This window comes from Lepidochelys kempii, chromosome 8 (genome assembly GCF_965140265.1).
Source record: "Lepidochelys kempii isolate rLepKem1 chromosome 8, rLepKem1.hap2, whole genome shotgun sequence".
Taxonomy (NCBI): Eukaryota; Metazoa; Chordata; order Testudines; family Cheloniidae; genus Lepidochelys; species Lepidochelys kempii.
Window position 1 is genome coordinate 10,727,952 of NC_133263.1, and position 13,343 is coordinate 10,741,294.

Below are 13,343 nucleotides of genomic sequence, written 5' to 3' on the forward strand. Positions count from 1 at the left end.
TTAGCTAGAAAACCATTTTTAAGTAGAATTGGAAAAAAAACAGGGAAATCTTTGTGAATCAGAACTAGCGGGACTGGCTCTAGGCATGTGGGCCTCTACTGTTCCAGAGAAGCCAGCAAATGTCTACCCCACATGTACTGACACAAATAGTTCAATACATTTTTCTGTCCCTTATGTTTTTCTGCCCTAAGTGATGGTTTCTTCTGCCTGTATTGTAAATCCAGCTCTACAAATTAACTTTGCAAACCTACAACCCCACAAAATTTAATTTGTGCAATCTACAGTACATAGAACTCCAGGAGTTTTTTGTTTCTGACTGATACACAACAGTTACCAGTGAAGTGGGTTAATCAGTCATGACACTGAATAGTACTTACATAGAGGAATTGAGTAAAGGTGTGTAATATAAACAGCAATTCCCTCCACATGGGTCTGCTGCTAGTGATATTACATCAACCCTTAGGACGCCCCACCACCCATCCCTAAACAAAAATCCAAATCAACGTAACTAAAGCATAGCAAATTTGGGCAGGTAAATGATCAACAAAAGAGCTGGGAAGATAAATGACCCATTAGCCCATCTGGGTGGGCAAAAATCAATGTGTCAAACATAGGACCCAATCCCATTTCCGGTAACGTCAATGGGAATTTTTCCACTGAATGTTTGGAGTAGGGTCTGGTTCCTTGAATTCAGATTTAACATCTAGGGTCCATAGGCTTCAGTGGACCAAGATTTGACCCATGAGATGCAACAACCAAAGTTGATATCAACAGTAGTTCCACATATTCTGAGAGTTTACACCTATTATACACAGATTTAATCTGGCCCAAGAGTCTCAATGTGCTGTTGGTCAGAAGAGTGATTCATTTCACATCACATTTCATAAGATGGAACGTGAATTTAATAATAAGGAGAATATAGTTATAGGCCATAATGGAAACACCTTGACTCTAATTTGAGGGCAAATTGAATTTTGTAATCCTCTATTCACAAACCTTTTTTCTTTGGCCATGATCAATTTTAAAATGTACTGCTATGTTTACATAGTAATTTGGCCAACACAAAGCATTTATATTTCTATAAGCAGAGTTCTCTGAAAATGTATTAAATCTCCTTTACATCTTCGAGAATTGAGAAAGAAGACCTAAATGAATTGGCATTTAACATTATCCATGATATGTGTGTGATTCATATGATATTATCCAAGAAAATTCTGTAACAGGAGAACCCTCTTGTGCTTTCGATTTTATCTTATACTTTCATTGCAGTTGCTATGAATTATTAATACAGTTTTGATTTAAATTCATTGAAAATTTAACCCTAGATGTTATAGAAAATGTGTGCTAGAATTCAGGTTAGAAGTCTCATCTGTCTGAATACACAGAATTTATTTATTCTATAACAGTATGCTGAGCATATCTAGTTGGTTAGACACTTCTGCATTATTAATTAGAGATATTTCAAGGGCAGTTTGGGACACATTTGCAAAAGCTTGTTTGTGATCTTAGAACTTCTGTTAACCTTAAAGTTTACCTTAAGAAGGGTTTAGACACTCTTTGAATAAAATGCTGTGTTATGCTCTTCTAGAATCATAGGACTAGAAGAGACCTTGAGTGATCATCTAGTCCAGTCCCCTGCACTCCTGGCAGGATTAAGTATTATCTAGACCATCCTTGACAGGTGTGTGTTTGTCTAATATGCTCTTAAAAATCTCCAGTGAGGGAGATTCCACAACCTCCCTGAGCAATTTATTCCAATGCTTAACCACCCTGACAGGAAGTTTTTCCTAATGTCCAACCTAAACCGTCCTTGCTGCAATTTAAATTGATGTTTAGTGACATTTACCAATAAAAACATTATTTTAAACTATACACACATACAAGCAACATCCATATGCACACCCAAAATCATACACACCGGGCAATATCTTGAACAATGGGATTTCTGAAAAGACTTGCTTCTCTCCATGATGCAGTGGTTTTAAATTGCTTCCCCAGCCTAGTGTCAAATGATCAGTTTCTTCAAATTGTCACAGGCTAATTTAGTAATATGCATTATCCTAACGCAAATTGCAAATATATGCCAGTAGACTATAAGAGTCAGCAAAATAGAAATAAATGGTCTTCCCCTTTTTTGCTGCCTTTTCATGGCCTTATTGATTTGAATGTCATTTTATGGATATGTGCCTAGCTTTAGGCTGTTCCATTTATTAAGTTTCTTCATGGAGAATATTTTTACAGCTTATAAACAAAAGTTATGAAGAAATTGCCAGCACAGTCTTAATTACAGTAATATGAACGAGGCAATTTATGTGGGTAATGTACAGTCAATTGAAGTATAGCAGTGGATACTGTTTATTGCATGTGACTGATTATGAAATAGATTATCAGGATTTATTAAAGGTTTTTCTAGAGGTGATGGATCATGGTAATAAAACATTTTAATATATTTTTAGCACATTTGTAGTAGACATAAAATTATAAGGTACTGAGATAAGATGGCCCTGCACAAATGTTTGTGAGAGTATATTTTTGGTATTGCCTTCATTAATACTGTATATGTACGGTTTGCTTCTCAGAAGGTTCCATTTATAAAAACTACTTGTTTTAAATGAAAGTAACAGTTTCTTAAATGCAAAATGCTGCACATTAAAATTTGTTTGAAACCTGTTTAATCTCAGATGCATTTCTATGACACAACACAGTTTTCCTATGAATGTTTTAAAGAAAGGAATTTTGATAACTTATTGGTATCTTAAACCAAAATGTAAGTGTGTAAGAAAAGTTTTAGAATTCTGTTTATGATGATGTCTCAATTCTGGGTGTGTTATTTTTCCTGTCAAATATTCCTTGGCTTCTGACTAATCATTTCAAAGCCAGATTCTTATTGGACCTTCTTAACTGCATCTGCGTGTTTTCAGGTATATCCACTTGCATTTGTAATGATATAATTGTGCACCAAACTTATCCACACTTGTATATATGTTGTTTATCCGAACCCATCATTTCCTTTGCCATAAGAACGTGGCCAGTTAGCAGGAATCCGTGCATATGGCCGTGAGAGCGGGCAGCCAAAAACTTACACATTTGCATCTTCTCTGATCCAACTACCATTGAAGTCAGTGGAAGAAGGTTTAGGCTTGTAATTCTTATGTGCTGAAAGGACAACTCCAGCTGAGAACAAAGTAGACATTTACACTAAGAACAATGTACCAAGCCTGTATATTGCCTAAAAGAAAAACATGCTTTTAATAGCACTGTACCTTAATGCAGTGGGGGTAAGGAGGCTCCCTGCCTGCCCTGGCTCCGTACGGCTCCCAGAACCAGCCGGCATGTCCCTGTGGCCCCTAGGCTCAGAGGCAGCCAGGAAGGCTCCACGCGCTGCCCCTGCCCCGAGCCAATGGGAGCTGTGGGAGCAGAGCCTGTGGGCGTAGGCAGCGCTCACAGTGCTGAACCATCTGGCCACCCCTGTGCCTAAGAGCCGGACATGCTGGCAGCTTCCAGGAGCCACATGGAGCCAGGGTAGGCAGGGTGCCCATCTTAGCCCTGCTGTGCCGCCGACTGGGAGCTGCCTGAAGTAAGCACCGCTCAACTGGAGCCCGCACCCCAAACCTACTCCTGCAACCCAACCCACTGCCCCAGGTTGGAACCCCCTCCTGCACCCTAACTCCCTCCCAGAGCCCACACTCCAACCCTCTGCCTCAGCCCTGAGACCCCTTCTGGAGCCAACAACCTGCATCCCCTCCTGCACCCAACCCCCCGCCCCAGCCTAAGTCCCCTCCTACACCTAAACTCCCTCCTGGAGCCCACACTCCCTTCCACACTCCAACCCAGCCCTGAGCCCCCTCCCACACCCTAACTCCCTCCTAGAGCCTGCACCCCCTCTCACACCCCAACACCCTGACCCAGCCCTGAGCCCCCTCCCACTCTCTGAACCCCTCGGCTCCAGGGCAGAGCTCCCTCCTGCACCCCAAACCCCTCATCCCCGACCCCACACCAGAGCCCGCATCCCCAGCTGGAGCCCTCATCCCCTCCCACACCTCAACCTCCAGCCCCAGCCAGTGAGGAAGAGTGAGCAAGGGAGAGGGGGGTGGAGTGAGTGGTGGTGGGGCCTCAGAGAAGGGGTGGACGGGGCGGAGATTCGGGGAAGGAGCAGGGGCGGGGCAGGGGTGTTCGGTTTTGTATGATTAGAAAGTTGGGAACCCTATATGCTGATCTCAAAGCATATAAATGAACCTCAACAAAACACAGCTAGAAAGAGTCAAAAACAGACCGGGGCAAGGGAAAAGACAGTGTGGCTTAGTGAGTATGTTTGAAGATGGCTTCAGAGTGTAAGGCATTTTCTACTTTCTCCAACAAACATCTGGCAATATACAGGACTCCAAATGCAGAATAGCGGTGTCAAACAATATCTCTATAGTTTCATGCTGTATTTACTGGCAGTTTCACTGCTGGAGCCTAAGTATTGTTAAGGATGTAGCTGACAGATACCAAGGATTTCATACGTAAAGCTTAAGATTCTTTTAAACCTTCCTTTCCAGTTCCCTAACATTACATAAAAACAGAAAAATGGCCAGACTGGGTCAGATCAATGGTCCATCTTGCCAGTATCCTGTCTTCTGACAGAGGCCAGTGCCAGATACTTCAGAGGAAATGAACAGAACAAGGCAATTATTGAATGATACATCCCTCTTTGAAAAGTTCTGGACCTTTTTTCACAAAAAGATCATAGGCAATTTCATTTGTAATTATCTCCTTACTATATGAGAGTAGCAACTAAAATGACCCTGGTTTCTTAGGTACTTATAAATACATCACTTGTTTAAAAGAGTGTTTAATTGACCCTAGGGACTCAAACAGATCATGTAGTGAAAATGTTAATTAATACTGAGTTTTATGCATAATAGAGACCTTTATGAACATTATTTGAGGGCAGGGGAGGGAATGCCCCTGAATTCTATTATAGCCTGGTGTATTCCCATGTGCATCCTGGATAAAACTCTGACTTTATTCAGACTTTCTTAAGTTGTTCAAAATAATATCCAAGGATTACAGTAGCAGAAAAACTGCATATTCTATATTCTGAATGCATCTGATGAAGTGAGCTGTAGCTCACGAAAGCTTATGCTCAAATAAATTTGTTAGTCTCTAAGGTGCCACAAGTCCTCCTTTGCTTTTTGCATATTCCAGTGACTTGGATAACCAAGGACAGTTCAGACACTGATCATTGCATTAACTTTCCTGCTAATGGATTCAGCAAGTTACTTAAACACTTGAGTATTCCCACGGAAGTCGGAATGCTTGGGGAATGCAGTGTTGTCCATTCAAATTCTTAAAAGCTGGTTCATTTAAAAAAATTCAACTCTTCACTCCTTATATACATATTTTTTGTAGTTCATTAATTCCTCTCCCATCTTGCAAATCAAGGAACGTGCAACATTTTGATGATCAAATGCAGTTTTGTGATGTGATATAATAAAAAAACAAACAAACCCCAAAACAAAGACGTATATGGTTATCAGACATTGAAATAACTTTTTCTTTCTTTTTTTTTAACGGAGAAGCATGGCAGGAATGAATATTGCAGATAGTGTTGTAATGGACAGTGGTGCAGTGCAGGATTCAAATAATAATGTCATGTTAAAGTTTTCTGCTTCATACTAAGGCAGTCATGTGACCTATCACAATCCATTCAAACTTTTATTAATACACGGGCCATTTAGAAAGTGAAAATTGAAAACAAAAAATGAATGTATACCTATTTTTTCCCTTCCTCCCCCTGCATTACAAAATTATGGTTTGACTCTTCAGTCAGTTAAGATATTCAGAAATGATGCGGTATCCAGCGATTACCTAGCAGAGAGGTAAGTTAGTAGCTGCATGCCTGCTGTACCTTCCTGCCGTCTCACTTTGGAGAATGCTTGCTAGCAAATTAGTACATGTGTTTGTGTGAGTTTGCTATAAGAAATCCATGTTTTCCTTTGCTTTTCTTCGTGGAAAAATTTGAAACATGTTTAGTCACAGGTTTAACAGGGCTTCACAATTGGTGAAATTCACCTGTGTGAATAGCGCAAGGCTATGATCCACGTGAGTCCTGCTTAAGCCCTATTTTGAGAGAACATTGACATATTTATGAACTATTCAACTTATGGTTTCTACAGCATCTGTCAATGATTAGAATGAACACCAACAGCCCAAGTACCTCATCCCTCTTGCTTTTCTACGGGTATTCCCACCTTATCACACAGCAGATTTAAGATATTCCTACAGCATAACACTTCTGTATTAGGATTTCCTGGGGAAGAAATATAATAATAAACATATTCTTTGACTATTCAACTGCTTCCTGATATTTTGACAGACAAGTCTAAACTGTGTATTTTGAAAGAGACAAGGCATATGGTTTACAACATATTCAGTAGGAGTGAGCAAATTGCCATGTTTATAGGTGAAAATAATTAATATACTATAGGAGGATACAATCAGTAAAATGCCCACTTGATATCTACTAATCCTCGAAAGATTATTTTTGTGCCTAAATAGCTTGCTTCGCTGTTTAATGTAGAAATAAAAGAAGAGTGAAAAACCAAAATATCAAGAGTATGGCGAGAGGGTTCAAAAACTGAATATAGATGAGTTTTAGAAACTGATATTTGAGTTGTACAAAGGTTAATGAGTGCTAGAACTGGCTTGCTGGTGTGTGACATTATGTATTGCTGTTGTGCATACAATCAAAAATAAGGTTTGGGATTTCTCAGAGATTATCTCAGCTTTACAGTGTTTCCTTCTGGCTGATTTCTGTCCTCTTCACATTTTTCAAATCATAAGGTTGACTCAGCTGATATCAACACTGGTGGACTTGCCACATACAACTCCTGTTAACATCAGTGAGAGTTTTCTGCTTCAATCAAGTACAATGACCGGACAGAAGACTCAATATGCTACAAGCGAATGTCATTACCTGGGTTGTTTCAAGATTTTAGTTGAATGAACGTGCTGTAGTTTTTACATGGTGTAAAGTTGTCTGGAAAATAATACACCGGCAGCAATCAATATTAGTTATTTTATAGCACCCATGACTTTATAGAAAATAAAGAAACATACATCTCTGCCCCTTAGAACTTCTAGTCTGAATTTTAGGTGTGCCACTATCTGCTTGGGTAATAACAGAAGACAGGAGATGGGGCAAGGAAGGACCAGGGGCGCAGTGTACACTTAAGTAAAATCTCAATGTAGGCATGTGACTAATCATGATGGTTTAGTTAAAGATTCTTTTTTTGCCCAATAAGGATTATGGGGAAGTAGCTATAGGGAGAGTATCTGCCTTCTTACTCGCTCAAGGGGAAAGAATGTTCTTGCATCCTTTTTCACTCCCACCCTTTACCTCAGGTGCACTGCTCAGCACGGGCCAGGCTTTCACCCGGGATGCTTAGGAATAAGGTCCACAGGCTGCACTTGGTTTCACTGAAAATCAGAGTGAACTGTCTCCCATAACCGTTCAGAGTTCCATTTCTCGAACTGGTGCAAGCACACAGATTTAAACGTTTACACTGAGATTTTCAAAGCCACCTATGGGATTTAGATGCCCAATTCCTACTAAAATTATCAATAGGAATTGTGCATCCAAAGACCGTAGATGTCTCTTAAAATCTTCCCCTCAAAGCTGTAACGTATTTATCATGATCTTTCCCAATTCTGTGCACCTACTTCACGAACAGCAGGTGTGTGTACTTCCTTTCTGGAAAACACGAATAATCAGATATATTTTACTTTGAGTTGCATGGCCTGAAGTGTCACAATATGCTACCTGACACTTAACAGATAATTATAAAAGTTGAAAGAAAAAGAAATAAAATGGACAAGCTGCTGAAGTTCGTTTAAAAAAAAAAATCTTCCACAGGGAGAGTGACAACAAATGACCAGAGCTGTTGTCTAAACCAGAGATGCAACTATATCCTGTTAAGACAAAAAAATAAAACATGTTTTCAAAGCATGTTGTTCACAGGGATTTTATTCCTTGTTTTCTAGACATAATGATTGCAAATGGTCAGTTATGCATTCACATGGCATACAATCATTCACTACAAGCAACATTCATTTAGGAGGAGCCTATAAATGTAGACTATAAGAATAGTGCCTAAAACCTTGTTTTCAGTAACTGAATCTTGTAAATTCAATAGGCTCCCTGTTGTTGCTATAGTGCTGTAGGATGGGATTAATGTAATTTCCAGATAGTGTGAATATTTTCATTATCACTGTGTTTTGGGGGGGGGTTTATTTATAATTCAGCTGTACCTATAGTACAGTCGATTATCGATTTGTATAGTCCTTACTCTAAATCATTCTTTTATGGAGCAGAGAGAGGATAATGACTCTTCAAGAGAAAAGAAGCATTACAGGTTGCATAGCAGTCCTCTACAAAAAAAAGGTGACTGCACACCACTGAAAGAAATACACTCCCACTCTGTAGATAATAGTCATAGTTCGTTAATTCACGATTTGATCCAAATGGCCAAAAGACAGTAAAACATTAGTATGCACTTACTACTACAGATGAGGATAGTCTTATGAACCCAAGGCCTGATCCAAAGACAGCTGAAGCTAATGGGAAGTTTTCCTTCCACTGTTAGGATAGTAGGCTCTGTATTAGTGGATGTCTGAGATCAAACTGCAAAATTCGGATTGATATTCAGGTTCTGATCTCACATACTCATGAAGTTCAGGAGTGTTTGGAATCAGGGTACCAATTCAGGGCCACCTCTAGGTGGAAAACTTTGTGTGCGCCTCTTGGCGCTTCAAAAACCAGGGAAAACTCAGTCTAAGGGATCAGCCTTGGTCAGTTTATTTACATGAATAGTCCCTACTGACTTCAGTGGGACCACTTGCCAGTGAAAGGCAAGCTGGATTTGGGAATAAATCAAACACACACCACAGAGACATTTAGAGCCCAATCCTACTCCAATGGAAGTCAATGAGAGTTTGGATATATCTATAACATATAGGTAGCCCAAATGCCAAACAAAGCAATTTAAAACAAACACATGTGCTGTATATTATACTTTATGAGTTAAAATTAAAGGATCTTATTGCAGAATTTAACTTTAAGGAGGAATTTTGAAGAACCACTGGCTGCTCAGTACTCATGCCCACCACTGTGACTTCTCCTGAGTTACCTTGTTTCTCCTGCTCCTGCCTTGTACCTAGCCATGACTCTCTCCTGCCCTTGCCTTGAGCTCCTCCTTGCCTGTCACCCTGCTTGCTCCAGTTCCTGACCTCCAGCTTGACCCATGGCTCTGGCTTCTGACTACTGACCCTGGCCTTGACTGTAGTCCTTGGTTCCTGAGACCTGCTCCAAGCACTAGGCCTGAGGCCTGCACTGACCACTAGACTGCCCTCGTCCTGGTTGCCTGACAGTTACAACACTAAGGTATTTTACCATGTGCATGAAAAGAACAAAGACAGGAAGATGGACAGCTGAGCTCATTTGGAGGCAGAGTTAAGCTTGTATTGTATCTTAAATGTGCATTTTCATACTTTAGACTGGGTTTCTTTGAAGTTTAATCTTCACTGGGTTTCTAATAGTTGTTTTTTCAATCATCACAACATTCTGCTATCAGTGAAGTTTAAAAGTTTACATGCTCTAAACTATAATTCCACCATAATTATTTTTTTGCCTGGGAATGAACTGATGGTTATATTGCTTAGTTATTTCTTATGAAGGCGGGCTACTAAACTGATGACTCTTCTTTTTTGATAAGTTGATTTAGGTTCAAGATTTTCCCAAGGTCAAACAGGACGTCATTGGCAGAAGCAACAATTTCATCCTCTAACTCCTGGACAATACCATTTCCAAACAATTGCTATGGAGAATAAATTGAATAAAACCTGTCTCGTATTTGGTACCAAAATGTCTACAATGACTGCATAATATAGTATTTGCAAGCTGCAAAACATAATCAGGGCTATGCTTTGCAAAGAAGCTCTGTAGGGAAATGAATATTTATTAAAAGTAAGGTAATGAAGGCTTGATTGAATATAAAGCATTGTTTATCATGTGCACTCTTACAGATTAAAGAATGGAATCACATTCCAAAATCTGCTTCGCTTCCTTACTTCACATATTTTTATTGCTTTTGTCAAGAGTATTTAAATGGAATTACTGTCAGTAACCACAATCCTCTGCCACAGATTACACTGAAGGAGGTAAAGGAGAGAAACGCTTCTCTGAACTGCTTGCAAATCAGATCCGACAACTTCTGTTTCTCACTTTTTCAAGTGCAGGAAGGTCATCTGCCATATCTTTATTTTTTTTTTTTAAGGGTGAGCATGGTGGGTTGTTTTATTTATTTATATATAGATTGCACGTCAACCATTCTGCTTGAGTACAATAAATATAATTGAATTAAAAAAGTTGAATGCCGAAAACAAAGAAATTCACATTGCACATTCCTACTGTGTGAAACCAGTCTGTAAAAACATGATAGACCCAATTATTACTGTCAAGGTAAAACTCAAGAAGAAACCAACAATTATATATATATACCATCTTTAATGCAAAACTTTTCTTCATATTGGTAGTAGAATTAATTGTAATATTAATGTAAAATATTCTGCCTGTTTCCGCAGCCAGAGTGGCAAATCTCCATCCTTACGGGTTTTTCATCTGGGGAAGGAGCAATGGCAGGAGGTATGGAGGACAAGTAATGTGAAACAAGTGTGCTAAAAGCATTCTCACACTCCACTGAAGACAGTCAAAATGAAGGCAAAAGACTGACACCGTTAAATAAAAAAGGCTGTCCAGCTCAGGAAAGACTGACAGAAAAGCGCTGCAATGATGTTACAATTGTTTAGTCTACTCATTGTTTTCTTGTTGACTCACTGCAATGGAAAATACAAATACCCCATTGCCACAAATAATGTTGACAAGCTTTTTTGCATTTGAATTTATTGGAGGGGTCAGCTTGCCTAGAGAGAAAATGGGATGAGCTTCACTAAGGAAGAACCACCTTCATGGTATTCCCTATTATTTATTAATTTGTATCCAGTAGCACCCAAAGCCACAACATAGGTCAGGCACTATCCAGACACATGGTAAGAGATATTCCTGCCCTGATGAGCTTATGATCTAAAGTGGTAAGACAAAGTGTGGGGGAAAGGAAGTGTTAGTATCCCCATTTCACAGATGGGGAACTGAGGCACAAAGAGATTAACTTCTCCATGTCACATAGTCGTGTGATTAGGCCATTGGAGCTAAGGGTTACCTTAGGCTTGTGACTTCTTAACACAGGACAATGACCTTTTTTATGTAGGGTTCGCTTCAGACGTGATTTGGCCCTTAATTATTTAGGCACCTTCAATATGAAAATGGAGTTTACAATTTATTAAAATTTCTGCTGTCAACAGAATATAAATGAAGGAGAAGGATTATCTAAAGGTCAGCAGAAAAATGCAAAAGAGCATGCGAAGTTCAGCCAAACTTTAGGAGCTGGACACATAAAAGATCCTTTGAATGAGCAATAAAGTGTTGAGATTATTCTCCTGTATTTGAGAGAAAATATTTTTCAGAAAAATATTTTGCATGCAGTCATCAGCCAGTGGGTTATGTGATCTAATTTGCCACCTATGCATATAGTTCTAAACAATGAAGCTTTCTGTAGTATTCTTCTCTTCCCCTTGGCTCCTGTGGTTGTGGTAAATGTTGGAGAATTTGGGAAATGTTCTTTCTTCTCACTTGATGTCCAGAACTGATGAAGCTCTTTTAAATCATTGATTGTGTGAAGCCTGCCAGCTCCAATGACCACTCCACATTGTGGACCTTCAGTCTTGTGTACTGCTGCATTTTCCTTGTGCCTTTTAAGGCCCTGTTCCTGTGAAGGGCTGGCTGTCTCTCGACAGGTGCAAGGCAACTTTCTGCTCCTTTAGGCTTTAAGAGACAGGCTTACGATTGTAAAACCCTTCAGGGCAGGGACTTGTTCTTTGTTCAGCATTGATCTGTTGGTGTGCAGCTACTGAAGCTGGGGCAAATTGTTCCTCCTTTTCTGAAACCGGATCTTTCTGGCCATACTAATGCATTAATGGGACAGCATTTCGTGAGGCCACTCAAGAGATGAACACACTTGGTACAATGCAGAGGCCAGAGAAGCAGGGAGAGGGGTGGAGGGATGGGGTCTGGTTTGAGGAATTAGATAGTCAAGTTCCCCCAGCACACTGCAAGAATAGGGGCAGGGTTAAGGCTGTGGCTAGAATAGCTTCTGTGGAACAGCATGATGGTTTGATGGAGAGGATTTTTCTTCTGTTGTCCTTACAGATCTCCTCATTCCTCAATAGTTGTATTGAGAGCTGGGGGAAAGGATTGGCCACTATACAAACAATTCATTTTTATAAGTTAATGAGTCGTATTGGAAGGGAAAATTCAACAAAATTAAAAATCTAAAACCACAGACAGTCAGGAGTTTTGTTGTTGTTTTGTGTTTGTTAAATATTAACTGTAGAAAGAACAAATGACAACAACACTGATACATAACCTTCTACCATTTCCCTCTGCTCTAGTAACAGATGTTTCAACTGTTAAGCTTTCAGTTTAGGAGCTTCACTTTAAAATAAAACTTGACAAAATGTGTAATTGGAAGGAAAAGAGGACCTAGGATTCATAGTGGGTTTTTTTCACCAGAAAGAAACATTACACAACTTCTTGTTTGTGTTACTGTGATAGGAACTCTGAGTTGGTCTGCTGCTGAGTCTCCATCAGCTCAGGGGCTAAAGCCCAGCCTTGAAGATGCAGCAAAGTTACTACTGATTAATTCTTGCATGTGTTTTTTGTTAATTCCAAACAGGATAGAAAGGAGGTGTAACCCTCTCTTAGGGACAGGTAGCTAGAGATGGTCCTGTAGTGAAACCGTAGGAACAGCTCAGCTCATGGAGGACATTTATGATGTGGTTTATGCTGTGCTCCTTGTGACAGATATAACACTTAAGAGTTCAAAAGACTTCACTGAAAATGTGACAGACAAATATGGACTTTTGGGGCAAGAAGCATGAATAGGATTTCCTTGGGAATCTCTAGGGAGAGGTTAATGTAAATTACCTAAACCTTGTTTACACACACACACACACACACACACACACACAATCAATCAAAACACTTTAAAAGTGATTTCCTGAGGAGGGAGGGAGTCATTGACTTCTGATGATCTATTATGGAAGGCAAAATCAACGGCCTGAGCTGTATAAAGAAACAGCTGATCTGCCCAGACTCTGTTCTGGATCTAAGACAGATGAACTTGTAACCACAGGGAAAGTCCAATTGTGGGTTTTGAAGAACTAAACCCTTCTAGAGCCCTAGA